This window comes from Vitis riparia, chromosome 14, assembly GCF_004353265.1.
Source record: "Vitis riparia cultivar Riparia Gloire de Montpellier isolate 1030 chromosome 14, EGFV_Vit.rip_1.0, whole genome shotgun sequence".
In the NCBI taxonomy this organism is placed as follows: domain Eukaryota; kingdom Viridiplantae; phylum Streptophyta; class Magnoliopsida; order Vitales; family Vitaceae; genus Vitis; species Vitis riparia.
The window spans coordinates 6,903,669-6,920,140 of NC_048444.1; positions in this window are offsets into that span (position 1 = coordinate 6,903,669).

The following is a 16,472-nucleotide window of genomic DNA, read 5'->3' on the forward strand; positions in this document are numbered from 1 at the left end:
ACATGCAGTTAGAACAAATGGATGTAAAGACAGCTTTTCTTCATGATGATTTGGAGGAGTTGGTCTATATGGTACAACCAGAAGGGTTTATTCAACTTGGACAAGAACACTTGATCTATAAATTGAGGAAATCACTTCATGGGTGGAAGCAGTCTCCAAGGCAGTGGTACAAGCGTTTTGACTCATTAGGATTGGCTACAAGAGATGTGAGTATGCATACTACAACACAGAGATCCATAAAAATTCCTAGGGTTTTTAGAGAGAGAAACAATGAAAAACATATTAATTTCTAGAGAGAAAAAGGAGAAATTAAAAGAGTAATTTCCATTGAATGGGTTTCTAAAGAGAGAAACTCCTGGGGAGTGGCCTAGCAAGGATATATTATTTTTGTATATTCCCATATGCAACATAGGTGGTGAAACCTCATAGTTGTATAGATCCTTAAATTTAGAGATTTTTACTTTCTTTTTGTATATTTTTTGGAGGATCTCTCATCTATCTTTATACTTATTTTACGTCAATATAACATTCTATTGTTTCTCATAAAAAAACAATGAAAAACATATCATTTTCTAGATAGAGAAATAAGAAATTAAAAATGTAATTTCCCTTGAATTTCAAGTGGAGATAATACAAAGGAAAGAGAAAACGAGAGGTGGGTTAAAAGCAAGTGTTGGTGTGTATGTACAAAGTGGAAACATCTTGATATTCACTATAGATCTAGAGTAAAGAGAAAATGAAAGCTAATAATTTATTATTATTATTGTTATTATTATTATTATTTGTTTGACCTTAATTTTTATTTTACATTAAATTTACAAATAAATATTTATAAAAAATAGTACCAATAAAAAACTTGTAAGGAAAAAGGTTTTTATTATCTTTTACTAAAATAATATTTTATTATGTAATTTATATATAAAAATCATATCACAATGTTATTTTTTATTGGTTAAATGACAAAGTAAAACTTATTAAATATAATTTTTCAATTGACATTTAAATAGTGAATTTTCTTAATAAATAAATAAAAATATATAAGAATGATCTTGAAAACATTTTTGTTATTAAAAACAAGTTGTTGGTCTTGAGTAAATATGATTTTATTTTATTTTATTTTATTTTTTTGCAATAAACACCAGTGGTAAAAGATTATAAAAAAAATAGTAACTATTTAGCATGAGTAAATTTGATGGTTAAATTTAACTTTTCACCATCAATATAAATTTTATGGCCAAAAAATGTAGAAATTTATTTGTTACGAATATATGATCTTCGCCATATGTGGTTTTTTCCACGAAAATCAGCATTCATCACAAAGACAAACAAGGTTTTTTGCTATGAATATAAAAATTGGTAGAAAAAGTTGGCTTTTAGCATGAAGATATCGTTATGATGAAAATTCTTGTGGCGAATTGGGAAATTTATTGTAGTGGTATATTTAAATTTCAGAATAATTCAACACCAAGAGAAATACAAAATTTGGTAATACTATCACTGATTTTCCAAGAATACTTGAGAAAAAAGAGGTAGAGGAAAAACAAAATGTCAGAAAAGGAAGCATATGATTCCATTATAATATCTTAAATTATAATGTCAGAAAGTTTTGCATGGATTCCACACAAGACCTTTTTCTTTTATAGGCATCAAAAAGAGATTGTATCATTCTAAAATATCAAAGAAAAATTATGAATGAGTAAAAGAGAGACTAGAGGGGAGGGGGGAGAAAGAGAGAATTTTCTTTTATAGGAAAAGATAGAGATTGGATTGTTGCAAATGTCAAAGAAAAATTATAAGAGAAGAGAGAGAGAGAGAGAGAGAGAGATTTTTTGTGCTAGGGAACACCATGAACTCTAGGAGTAAGCAGGGTGGAATTTACTTTTCCATCATGGGCATAACCTTGGAGTTCCATTTTACTAGGTTTTAAGAAAGTAAGGTTTAATCGATTATGGACAACTATGGAGGACCTTTGCTAGATGTAGAGTAAGGAATTTCAAGAGAAAATAAGTTAAGAATAGCATATATATCTAGATGTGCCAAGGTGGCAACAGGAGCACTGATGCTGGATTAAGAGGAAATATATTAATACAGTTTCACTAGTTTGTTGTAGTCATCTAAAGGTAAGGTGATACATTTCCTATTTACCACCCATAGGAACATAAATTCCACCATTAGCAAAGGGGACAACCTGATTAAATTACACAAGATGGCTGAACTTATCTTTAAATTTATTAGAGATATGATTACTTTTGCCACAATGTGTACATTGCCTATCAACTTACATCTTACCTCTACCTCCCCCTCAACCTTGATCTTGGCATCAGACAACAGAAACACCTCAGTCTTGTCCAATGGATGCAAGAGCTAACATATCCTTAATACCATTCCCCTAAATGAATAGGATTGTAGATCAATATATTGAAGACAAGCATAGACATTACTAAGAGATAGTATCTTCTCACAAATCAACATTATATGTTTAACTACAACGTATTGAAGATCAAGGCTCAAGAAAAATTTAACAATCTAGAACTCTTCCCTCTACCTTTTTTGAATTTCAATATCAATAGACAAAAATTGATATCTATTTGATTGCTCCTACATCCTTTTAGGAAATGCATATTGAGACTAGGGTTTTAGGATTGATGTTCTGATACCATGTTATTTGAGAAGAAAAAGTATTTTAATAATCTTAATTGCTAAATAATTAATCAATGAAAGATTTGGATCATAAGAAATTGAATTCAGAAAATTTATAACCAAGTTGATTTAAGGATTCTTCAACCATGTTTTACTTGAGAAAATTTTCATTATAGATGGAGATTTAGATTTAATTGGGACACTTATTCTCAATGAGCTTTCATTTTCTTAACCTATGGTTGTGCTAAAGGGTGGGTGAAGACATTTAAAGGGTTAGACTAGGAAGCCCACTTTTTTCTTTTTCTTTTTTTTTTAACAGTTATTGTGGATGTGATAAGCATTCACATGCCTAAAACAAAGACAAAGGATTAGAAGAGAAAGTCACAAAACCTATAAATAAGTCATAATTTTTTGTTTAACCTACAAACATATTTCGAAATGACACAAAATTAATGAGTTTTGATTAAGGTAAATAATGTTTGTGTTATATGCATCCCTGCCTACTTAACTTGTTTGTTAAAAGTCATGTCGCAGTTGAAGGCTTCAACACACAACCCTTTTTAACTCGACCATATAATTAACATATCATGATAAGAAGACTTATGGCTCAACCCATATATAATCATTTATTTGCATACTTTGTATATTCAAAATTTAAAATTAAGACCATTATGATTAAATTATTTAATTTTATTTATAAATCTTTTAAAATAAGTTAATTTATAACTAATCATATAATATTGAAGTTTTAAAATATAAAAAAAATGGGTTTGTACCAAATATTATATGCCTAATCTTTCTATGCCCAAAAATAGATATGCAAGACAGTGTGTTCAATACTATATGCCCAAAACCTAGTGTCATTGATACAAATTTTAGGTATATATTTGTCAATTTTAGATAAGGGTAACAAGGTAATTTTAGATGCTTATTTTTTATTTTTACAAATATTAGGAGTATAAAAAGATAAGGCAAAGTCCATAAAGTCTTTTTTTTCCCCATTTCTTAATGGTTGATATGGATATAAGGTCACCAACCAGTGTAAGGTGGTTTGGTTTAATTTACCAAAAAATGTAGAATAATTTACCATTTAAAAACATAACATAAGTGGATTGTACCAAACACCATATGCCTATTCCTATAATGTCCAAAACTAGATATGCAAGACTGTGTGCTCAATACTATGTGTCCAAATCTTGGTGTCATTGATATATATTTCAGTTATATATTTGTAAATTTTTTGCCCTTAAAACCATGACACTTCTTTCTCTCTACCCAGCAAGATCGTGAACCTCGAGAGATGAACCCTAATAACCCCATCTTAAGAGATATTAACTCTAACACCCCCATCGTAGGGAAGGAGGTAGAGCCTAAAACTTTTATGTTGTAGCCACAAATAATAATGCCTTTGCAAACAAGGATGCCAACTTCTTTGACCCCATAAATGCTTGTTGTCATTGGTCTAGACCCAACATCTTTTGGTTTACCAAATGGTTGTACTATTGAGTATAGATATCGATTTTCTCCAAAATACGCCAAAAAATCAAATTAGGTATTTCAATGATCAACTTGTTATGTTGATTTAGTTTTTTTAGGGTTTATCTAGCTTTGAAATCTAGTAGAAAGGTCTCATTTATTATCTTAATGTTAAGTATATGTGAAATCTAGTATTTTTATTTTTATTTAATATTTTCAAGAAGAATAAGGATTTATGTTAAAGTAACTCTTTTATTGCAAAAATATTATTTATGCAAATCCATGTTTGTTGGAAACCATAAGATTGGGAATTGATAATAATTTGTTAAAATAAAAAATTTATTGCATCCTACTTTTCAACATAATAACAAGCCTATTTATAATAAACTAATCATACTTGTACTAGGACTCCAATTCCAATTAAACCAAGAGTCCTAATTAACATAGGGAACCTAAATAAATAACAATTCTTAATATTTCTCAATTTTCTAAAATTCTTTTAATTTGACTTTAAGTCGGATTATAATTTTAATAGTTTTCCTTAATCCGAATTGTAAAGTCAATCACACCAAGCATCATCTTCAACTTCTTGAACACATCTGTCTTTAGTGGCTTTGTGAAAACATCTACAACTTGATCTTTTGATCTACAATACTCAAGTTTAATCTCTTGATTTTTCACAAGTTCCCTAATATAATGAAATTTGATGCTTATGCATTTACTTCTACCATGAAACATCGGATTCTTTGTCAATGAAATAGTAGACTTATTATCACACGAAATCCTTGTAAAACCCTTATGATCATACTTCAATACACTAAGCATCCTATGAAGTCAAACTATTTGACATGTTGCGAAAGTAACTACCATGTATTCAACTTCTATAGTTGATAATGCTACAACTTGTTGCTTATTTGATGACCATGAGAATGCTCCTATTCCAAGATAAAAATAAATAAAAAATAAAATAAAAAATAAAAATAAAATAATTAAAAAAACATACCCAACAATACTCTTTCTAGTCTCTACATCACCTCCCTAGTCACTATTTGTGTAGCCCACTAAACTAAAGTCGTTTGAGTAGGAGTAGAAAATTCCATGATCATGAATACCACTTACATACCTCAAAATTTGCTTTGTTGTTTGCAAGTGTGACTGATATGGTTTTTTCATAAATCGACCAATAATTCTCACTCCATAAACAATATTTGCTGTAGTAGAAGTTAAATAACGAAAAACTTCCTAGTATGCCATTGAAATATGTGGGATTTACTAATTCTCTCGTGTCTTTCTTCTTCATCTATAGTCACTCTACAATAGAAGTATGGATTGCTAATGATGATTCCATCTTGAATGGCTTTAAAATGTCTAAAGTATATTTTTTTTGTGAGATAAAGATATCATCATCTGTTTGTTGGACTTTAATTCCAAGAAAATAGGACATTAATCCCAAATCTATTATCTCAAATTGTTGTTTCATTGTCTCCCTCAAATCTTCAAACATATGTTGACAATTTCCTGTAAAAATTAAACCATCCTTATAGAGACATACAATAATTATATCACCATTAGAATTTGATTTGATATAAAGTGTATGCTCAAAAGGACTTTTTTGAAATCCATGTCGTAATAGATAAGTATTAATCCACATGTACCAGGCACGTGGTGCCTACTTCAATTTATATAATGCCTCATTGAGTTTATAAACTTGTTTCTCTTACCTTTCCTTAATATACCATGGTGGTTGTTAAAAAATTAAAAATTAAAAAATTAAAAAAAAAAAAAAAAAAAAACATTTTCTTCAAGTACACCATTAAAAAAAACTGACTTCACATCCATTTGGTGAATTTTTCCACTTTTTTTTTGTGTTGCAAGTGCAATTATCATGCAAATGATATCTAATCAAGCAGTTGGTACAAAAACTTCAAAATAATCAATACCTAGTTTCTATTTATAACCTTTTGCAACCAATCTTGCATTAAACCGATCAACTTTACCATCAAATTTATATTTTGTCTTGTAAACACATTTAACACCTATAGGCTTCTTTCCAACTGGTAGAATAGTTAGCTCCCATGTATTGTTATTCTCTATGGATTGAATTTCTTCATTCATTGCTTGAATCCACTTCTTATCATTTGTTGTTTCTTCATACGAAATCGGGTCATAATCTGCAAATAGACAAAAGTTAACTAAACCTTCATCAGTGATTTTGGTATCTTTCATGACTTCATAATTTTTTAGATGTGCCAGCGTAATATGCGAACGTTTTGGACAACATTGTGATTTAGACTCCTACCCTATTTTTGTTTGCATAGGAGAACTTCAAATAGGAGAAGGTGTCTTTGAAGTAGAAATATTTGTTGTAGAATCCTTTTTATTCTCATTGTCTTCCACAAAGTCTTCTTCAAGGATAACTTCTTTTCCCTCACTTTGTGTTTGAGTCCATGTCCAACTCTCATTCTCTAGGAATTGAACATCTCTACTCATAATCAACTTCCTTGTTTATGGATTATATAGTTTGTAACTTTTAGTTACATCACTATAACCAATGAAAATACACTTCTTGTTTTTATCATCAAATTTTTTTTTTGTGCTCTTTTGGTATATGGGAATATGCAATACACCCAAAAATGTGTAAAAAAGAAACTTCCGACTTATGGTCACTCCAAGATTCCTTAGGTGTTCTTCCAAATACTACTTTAGTAAGACACCAATTTAATAAGAGCACTGCACATGTAACAGTTTCTACCCAAAAAGTTTTTGGAAGAGACTTGGCCTTCAACATGTTTTTGTCATTTCAACAATGGTTTTATTCTTCCTTTTAGCTATACCATTTTGCTAAAGTGTATAACTATTTGTCAATTGTCGTTGAATACCTTGACTTTTGCAATAATTATAAAATTCATTAGAGATGACTCTCTTCTTCTATCATATCTCAATATCTTAATATTGCAATCACTTTGTCTTTCAACAAGAACTTTGAATTCTTTAAATTTGTTAAAAGCCTCAGATTTTTCTTTTAACAAATAAATCAAAGTCTTTCTTGTAAAATCATTTATAAATGTCAAAATATATTTGTTGTGACCAAGAGATCTTACCTAGCCAGGATCACATATATTTGTATGTACTAACTCTAAAGGTTGTTTAACTCTTTTGGATCTTCCAACTGGAAAAGAATTCCTATGTTGTTTTCCTAGGAGACATCCCTCACTTGAACAATCTAGAATATCAATCATAGGTAATTTTGTTACCATGTTCTTTTGCACTAACAACTTCAACACCATGAAAATTGAAATAATAAAATTGAAGATGTCAAAGCCAATTGCTATCTTCTATTGTTGTCTTCAAGCTAAATAAAGTTTTTGCTTAAAGAAACATGGGAAACATCCTATTCTTTGTCATTTGCACCTTTACAATCATCTTCTTACTTTTATCACTAAGGGTGCAAACTCCATTAGAGATATTAATGATATTTTTTTGTTAATTGTCTTATACTTAACAAATTCTAAACAAGATCCAAAACAAAAAAAAAAAAAAAAAAAAAAACACATTTGCTATAGTAACATTAGTACCATCTTTAGAACGTATTTTAACATTACCTTTGTCTATGATCGAATTTTGAATTTGTTTCCAAAAAATCTAATTATGAAAACAATTCTTTCTTACCGCACATGTGATTATTGCGTCCTATATCAAGATACCAAACATCTTGGTGGTCTTTACCAAATTATGTTTTACCTCGACGGTGTTTGCATGTTCAACTTGTTCATTCTGCAATTTCATTTAACATTTTGATTTATAATGTCCATACTTTTTGTATCTAAAACATTGTATATGTGACTTGTCTTTAGGTTTAGAAGTGTTGCCCCTTCCTTTAAAAGAATTTGTGTTACCATCTCCATCTTTATTATTGAAGTTGTTGTGTCTTTCTCTACCTTTGTCATGACCATGGCCTCTACCAGCTTGTTGGGCACCATGACCTCCGATAGATGCTTTACTCTACAAGGCTTGCTCCAAATTTGTAGAGTTGATTATTTAATTTATTTTTTGTTCATGCAAACAGAATGAACTCATCAACCCTTCAATTGTGAGAGTGAAAATATCATTTTCTTCTTCAATTGTTGCAACAACATAGTTGAATTTTGTACTTAAAGATCACATCATTTTCTCTACTATTCGTTGACCATCAAGCTTTTGCCATTAATCTGCATCTGGTTAACAATGGTTTATATCCAATCAAGGCAATCTAAGATAGATTTAGAGTCATTCATTCGAAGAGACTCGAATTCACCTCTTAATCTTTGCAACTTCATTCACTTGACACATTTATCACCTTTGTATAATTTTTTTAGAGTAACCGATGACTCTCTTGTTGTTTCTACCTCTAAGATTTTCTCAAATATGGATTCATCCACTGCTTGGAATATTGCACATAGTGTTTTTTTATCTTTCTTTTGAAAATCTTTCAATGAATCTTTTTGCTCCCTTGATAGTGCCTTGAATTCTTTTGAATCAGTCACTTTGTTGTAATCGATATTTACTATATATCTCATAAATCTTGAGATCTAAATAAGACACACATTTGAATACACCAATTATCAAAATTATTACTTATGAATTTTGGGAGTTGAGGATGAATTGAGTTATTATTTACAATCATAATTTCATCAATAAGATTGCAACTTTCTTATGATTTTGCACATTCCTTGGTATTCTAGCTTTGATCTGGCATTTCACCTTCCCCGATCTTCTAGCTCTGATACCATTTGTTGGAAACAACATAATTGAGAATTGATAATACTTTTATTAAAATTAAAAATTTATTGCATCCTACTTTTCAACATAATAACAAACATATTTATAATAAACTAATTATGTTTGTACTAGGACTTCAATTCCTATTAGACCAAGAATCCTAATTAACATAGGAAACCTAAATAAATAACAATTCCTAATATTTCTCAAATTCCTAAAATTCTTTTCATTTGACTTTAAGTCGAATTATAATTTCAACAATATTCTATTTTTTTATTATTATTTTTACTACTATTATTATTATTTACAATTGCAAATTAAATCATTATTTCTAAAAAATTTCCTATGTTATCATAGTAAATAGAAGACAGGACATACAAAGATAACAATTACCAAATTAATTTAAGCATTTTCTCATAAAATTAGTTTTTTAAAATTCAATTTTGATCATTTTTTTGTTTTGTTTTATAATTTCCATTTGAGAGGAATCATCATTAATGATCAATTTTATTGCCATTGTTAAAGCAGTCTTGTTTTTTTCTTTTATTTAGATCAATGTGAACTTATTCTAAATCATTTTCTTTTTTTTTTCTTTTTTTTTTTGGGTTTTTTTGGAATAAAAGAAACTCTTACCTTAATAACCACTAAAAGTTTGAAATTTGAATAGACTAATATGTCCTAATAACCATAAGTAAACCTTGAAACACTTGAGTATATGAAGCAAAAATAAAATTCATTTCACTGTGATCTACAAAACTATCCTTTGATCCATAAAGTTAATTCATCTTGACACTTAATAGCTTGAACTTGTTCAAGATCATTAAAATTCTTTCAACCTAATTTAAAATACCAATTAATATTATTAATAATGGTATTCTAAGATGTGAACATTTATATTCCATTTTATACCATGAGTGTAAAAAAGATTAAAAAAAAAAAAAAAAAAAAGCAAAAGCGATTAGTTATGAAAGTGTTTTGTTTGCTATCCCTTATCCCACTCCCTTTGAAATTGATATATATATTTTATTTGTATCTTGGTCCTTCCTTTGTTGGCGCTTTAGAAAAAGGAAAAAGCAGATCAATAGTGGGGAAGGAAAACAACATGATTACAGTGCTTTAACTTTGGAAAGGAATGTGAGAGGACAATACTCTTAAAGAGAATACCATGCAGAGCCCACAGCCATGTCGTCTTTCTGGATGGAAGAATCTGTATCCGACCCTTGGCTGCTTTAATTGGATTGTGCCCTCTTCAAAAATCATCCCACTTTGTCTAGGTGAGAGATTCGCGTGTTCTCGTGTTGGGAACTAATTGGACTATATAACAACGTACCATTTATATTTCTAAAATCATGATTGGACCATAGTAGTTTGGACTCTTGAACTATCAATCTAATTAGTAACTCGTCATAAAATTATATTGAACCAATGATTCATGATGAAATAACTTTTCCAATTTAATGATGATTCATCCTATTTGGAAAACATTGACTACAACTAACAACATGAAATAATAATTTACTTTCAAATTCTTATCAATAAATTATGTATAATGACCTATCATAAATGTTCCTCAAACCTTTATTTTTATTTTTTTTCTTTTTTGTTTTGCCTGGACCTTGGTCATAATCCTGGAAGAATTTCTCAAACTCAAAAATAGACTTAAAAGTTACTTTTTAAAACATCAATCATTTTTAAAAAACACAAAGTGGAAAAAAAAAATGGAAAGGATAAGTCGGAAAAGCAACCACGCACTTGTGCAGTTAGTGGGTCATTAAAAAAATATACATGGAAAAAAAAAAAATGACCGGACCTGAATGAGGAATGCATTAATTTTATAAGCACTCAAGCTATCATTATTTGCCTTTTCCCCCACCTTTTTTTTTTTCTCTCATACTTTATTACACAAACTTTATAGTTTTGGCATTCATGCTTTCCCGATTTGACAAACTGGCATAGGTACACCACTGTACAAATGGTTAGACTCCTCTTCCTAATTTGCTTTTATTTTTTTCCAAGCACCGTTACCTCTAGCGATCATGGTTGTCATGGTTTCTCAATGGCACTTTAAAAAAAAAAAAAAAAAAAAAGGCTTTTCTTAATAGATAAGTTTAAAGTCTTTGTTATAATAGTATTTTTTTTTTCTCAAGAAAGAATAATTTTTATTTTAAAATTTTAGGCTAATTCTTTAAAATCAATGAAATTTTTTAACTACCTTTATTTTCAAACATAAAAATTTATTTTAAAAATTCTAAAGATATACATCTTTCTTTAGAAATAGTTAGATTAAATTTATAGCTTGCTTAGAGAAGGTTAATGCGTAACTTTATGTTGGAATTGAATTTGGAAAATGTGATGAGTAAAGCTTGATCAGTTAATAACTGAAATTTTCTTGCATTATGGGTGCTGGAACCATGTATGAGATTTAGGATATATAACTCATAAAAAGGAATATGCAGGTCTGAGAGTGAAAGTTTGGGAAAAGGGCAGAGGAGATGCAGCTCCCCTATAACAGCTTGACATTGATTAAATTTTTGGAGAAACGCTTAAAACCTTATTATGATCAGTTTTCTGAGTTTACTGCTTTTGGAGCATGCACGCATGCCTGTAGTAGAGATGTTGTAAGCTGTAAATGAGACTAGGAATTCAGAAGGAATGATTTTGGCAAGGATTTTGGAACAAACACAGGGGAGTACGCATAGACTAGTGTGCGTTTGACCCTATGTGCATAGCCCAGCTCATGCGTAGACTCTTTGTTTTTGTAGTGTTTCCAACTATGTTGGACCTGATCTCATCTTGGGTACGTAGGTAAGCTATGTGACAGGTTCTGTCCACCATGCACATATGTCTGTATTGCTACCTCTTCATTTATCACTCACCTTTCAGGATAGTCACATTCTTATTTGTCCACAGTCTCAATGTTCTGTCTTCGGTCATTCGATTGTTCTATGATATCATGGTATGTCTATATTCTTCGTTCGTTCTTCTCATTTATTCATCTGATTCATTATGTACACTAGAGGCATGGAGTGTGTCATTGCATTTTTAGCCTAGTGTCCTCTCAATTTTTTCCCTGTATCCTTAGCCTATGTTTCGCTTTCGACTCCTAAGACTACCTTGATGTTATGACATCAGGCATGGTGTTAAGTAGCTCCCACTTGGATCGCAATTGGGATTTGCTTGAGTTTGGAGATTGTATATTCATCCCCTAGAGCATAGTGATTGATTGGGATATAAGGTTGCATAATGGGGTTAGGCGTAGATGGTTGGTTTTCATTGATTAGATAGTTTTATATTGCACATTGCAAAGGATATGTTTCCTACATGAGTACAACCACTTCATTGATGTATTTAAGTATAAACAATCAACTCTCAGTCATATAAACATTGTCTATTTTATGCTTAAGGAGTCCTTATGCCTTTCAAATGTATATAAATGGTTAATACAAATCTATTCATATATAGTGTCATAAATTTTTCCCTCCATCTAATATAGGACATCACATTAAAATAGATCCACTTCTAATGAAATATTGTAAGTGACTCAAAGCTAGTACATGCTAAATAGTGGGGCATAGCCACATTTATCAAGATGATCACATATATGGGGCATAGTCATCTTGTACAAGCTCTATCCAAAGGAATTTTTCAAGGAGATACAAGGTTCTATGAGCGACCAAGAAAATCTTTTCCAATACAAGAACAATTTTTCCATATAAAAGGAAAAATCCTATGAAAAAGAAAACAAATAATTATACAAAAAATTACCATTATCATTTTTGAAAATATATATATACATAGAGAGAGAAAAAAACAATTACAAAACCTAATTCTAATACAAACTAAATTATTAATAGAACTAAGATTCTAAATACTAAGGAAAACCAAACTCAAATATTAATATACTAAGGAAATATAGTTTTTACTTAACTTAGATTCCTTCATTACTTCCTTTAAACTAAGTTCTTCATATTTCATTATAATATTCACCATCTTCTTTACCTTCAGCAATGTTCTCACCTTGATTGGCTTCATAAAAATGATTGCAATTTGATTTTCAAAAGAATAAAACTCAACCATAATTTTTTTTTTCACCAATCACAAATATAGTGAAACTTGATTTCAATGTGTTTGTTTCTTCCATGAAAAATTAATTTGTTTGTCAATGTGATTGTTGATTTATTATCATAAAAAGTTTTTATGGGAACTTCTTGAGTATGCTTTAAGTCAAAAAGCATTTGATTAACCTTACCACTTGAATAGTACTACCAGTAGCCTACTTTGTTTTTCCATATAAGCTTTAAAATTTTTTCAATTGTCATATATACCCGCTTTTTCTTTTTTTATTTTTAAAGTCAATCATTTGACTAAAGTCATCGATAAAGTTAATAAAATATTTGAGATTCTATCTAAGGGAACCTTCATTGAATATAGATATAAATGAATCAACTCAAGAGGCTTCCGAACTCTTCATGATTTTCCTATAGGAAAAAGATCTATATGCTTCTTTCCCAAAACACATATTTCATAAACTTCATTTAGAGAATTAATAAAAGGCAACCAAAAAACCATAGCAACAATTTAAACTTCCAAAATTGAAGTCTCCAAAATTTGTGTCATAATTAATTTTTATCATCAATTATAAAACTAAAGTAAGGTAAATTGCCACAATTAATATTCAATGGAAATGAATGATTTTGTGTTATTTTTACCTTTATTATTAGTCCTTTCTAATCATCATTACTAGTACAAACGTCCTTATAAATCTATTTATCATATCCTTTTTCTAAAAGTTGGCTCATACTTAATAGATTTTGGTGGAAACTTGAAACATATAATACATTAGAGACAAAATTTATGATCCATCCTTCAATTTGATGGAAATCTTACCTCTACCATTAACTAGTATTATTTTGTCATTCCCACACTTTTTACATCTAAATTAAAAGTCCCATCTAACTAAAAAAATATATATTTTTCCTACTACACATAAGATTACTACAGCAACCAACATCCAAACACCATGTCTTTTGTTTTGTTCTTCTACAACATTGTATGCTAATAGTTAGTCATCTAAATTTTCATCTTTATCTTTTATGGTATTAGCCTAAAAATTACTTCCATTCAATCTTCTAGCCCTACCTTTTGACGTGTAATGACTATTTTTTCCAATTATAATATTTGATGTGAGATTTATTATTTCTTTTAAGTTGAAATATTATCTTTCTTCCTTTTGGTCTAGTTTGAATTTTTTTTATCCTTCATTCCACCAATTCTAACCTTTTTTACCTGATTTAAAATTATTTTAGAACTTCTCTCTCACACAGACACACTCACACTTCCTCTTTTTAACATTTAATTGGCTTTGTAACATTTTTTTCACCTCAATCTAGGACCAATTGTGGCCTTATACTCAAAGATTTTCTCGATGACTTAGAGATCTAAAACATTTTTACTATTAGATTTCATTTAATTGACACAAACACACACTTTCTCTTTTTAATTGGCTTTGTAATTTTTTTTCACGTCAATCTAGGAGTTGTCTTATGCTCAAGGATTTTCTCGATGACTAAGAGATCTAAAACATTTTTATTATTAGATTTCATTTAATTGAAAAAAGTTCAAATCCACGAAAAAAAAATTTTGGACTCTTTTTATCTTCTCAATCTGAAGAAACTCATATCACCTCGTCAAAGTTTGTAATCAAACCTTCTTCACCTTTTCTACCCCTTTGTAGGTATTCATTATGATGTCTTATGCTCCTTCGGTCATGATTGCATTTGTAATCTTCTCAAAATTGGTGGTTCAATCAATTGATAGATGTAAAGGCAAGTCTTCAAACCCTCCTATTTAGATTGTACTTATGCGAGTTGTACTTGGTCTATTAGTACTAAAAACCCTTTATCAACTTCTCCTTAAATATCTTGATACTTAAATAATAATTGTGCCTGAATCCTCTTAAATTCAAAATTATTTCCTTCCATTGAATTTTGGAAACAGGGGTTGGATCGAATTATTGTTGATTGCTTGCATCTTTAATTATCATGTTTTGATAACAAATATGAGCAAACAAAAACGTTTTATCCAGCATAAGAACACTTTCTCCACACAAAAAGAAAGAAAAAACTATGAAGAAGAAAACAAATAGTTAAAATATATATATATAACACATGTTTTTTTTTTCTTTGAAAATATATAAGAACAATTATAAACAAGTCTAATAAAAACTAAATTCCTAATAGAATTATGATTCCAAATTATAAGAAAAACCAAACTCAATATTAATAAAATAATTTTAATTGTATACACAAATTTCGAAAAGTCCTACAAAATAAGTAAAACTATAAAAAAAAAAATATATGCAAACAGAACTTTATATTAAAATAATTGTGGAATATAATTTTTGTGGTAATATTCTTTACAAAAGAATAATTTTCATCTAATTCATTTATTTGATCACAATATGAAGGATGATGATGAAAGTGTTTTTTTGAATTTGAAAATTAATCAAGGACCTATAATATCTTGTTCTCAAATGAATTTGTTGCATGATGAAGAACACATATATAATACTTCTACGATTTCTTAGACTTGTAGGGATATTTTGTAAAGTTTTTTTTTTTTTCTTTTTCTCTTTGTGAAGTATCTTTCCTTGTGTGAAATTATTTTTGTGATTCTCTTTATTGAAAGAAATTATCATTATTTATAATTTGAAATCCCCAATTACTTAATTCAAAGAATTTAATTATTTGATCTTAACAATTTGTCTTTTTTATTAAGGAAATTTGCCGACAAATTTTATTTTTTTTAATTTCAATTGAAAGATTTGCTTCTTTTATTTATGAACTTTGCCAACAAAAGAACATTTATTTCTAATTCTCTTTTAACTTCAATTATTTTATTTTATTTTATTTTGTAAGACTTAATTTTATAATTTTCCAATTTTCATCGTACGTCACCTTTTTAATTGCATACCGCATGTTCAATGTGTAAAACTCATCATTTGTTAAGCCTAAGATAAGAAATCATAATTTTAAAGAGCAATTTACTAATAATTTAATTCACTAAATTTTTTATGTCTACAACTAACATACTAAGGAAACAAGGTTTTGGTTTGATTAGGCACTCTCATGTTCTTTACTTTGAGGCTTATTCATCATTTAGGGATGGGACTGGTTGCATTGTCAGTGTTGTTTGGCAAGATAAGGACACTCTCGGGTTGTACAGTCATATGATGAAGGTGGAGCTACATGAGAACTCAACACCGCCGACAAAAATTAATATAATAATTATTTAGACAGGTGTATGTTTGAAAATACTCTCGACTTTTTATTTTTAAAATAAAAAATTGCTACATGAGAACTTACCATCACTGACAAAAATTAATATAATAATTATTTTGACAGGTGTATGTTTGAGTATACCGTCTACTTTTTATTTTTAAAATAAAACTTTTTTATATAAGAGTAGAGCAAAGTATACAACTTATCATATACCTTTAAAAATCACAAATATTAAATTTTAAGGTATTAAAAATTTTTTGATACCAAAATTTTTTTAAAACAATTTTTAAAATTAGTAGTTTTCTATTATAAGAGTTT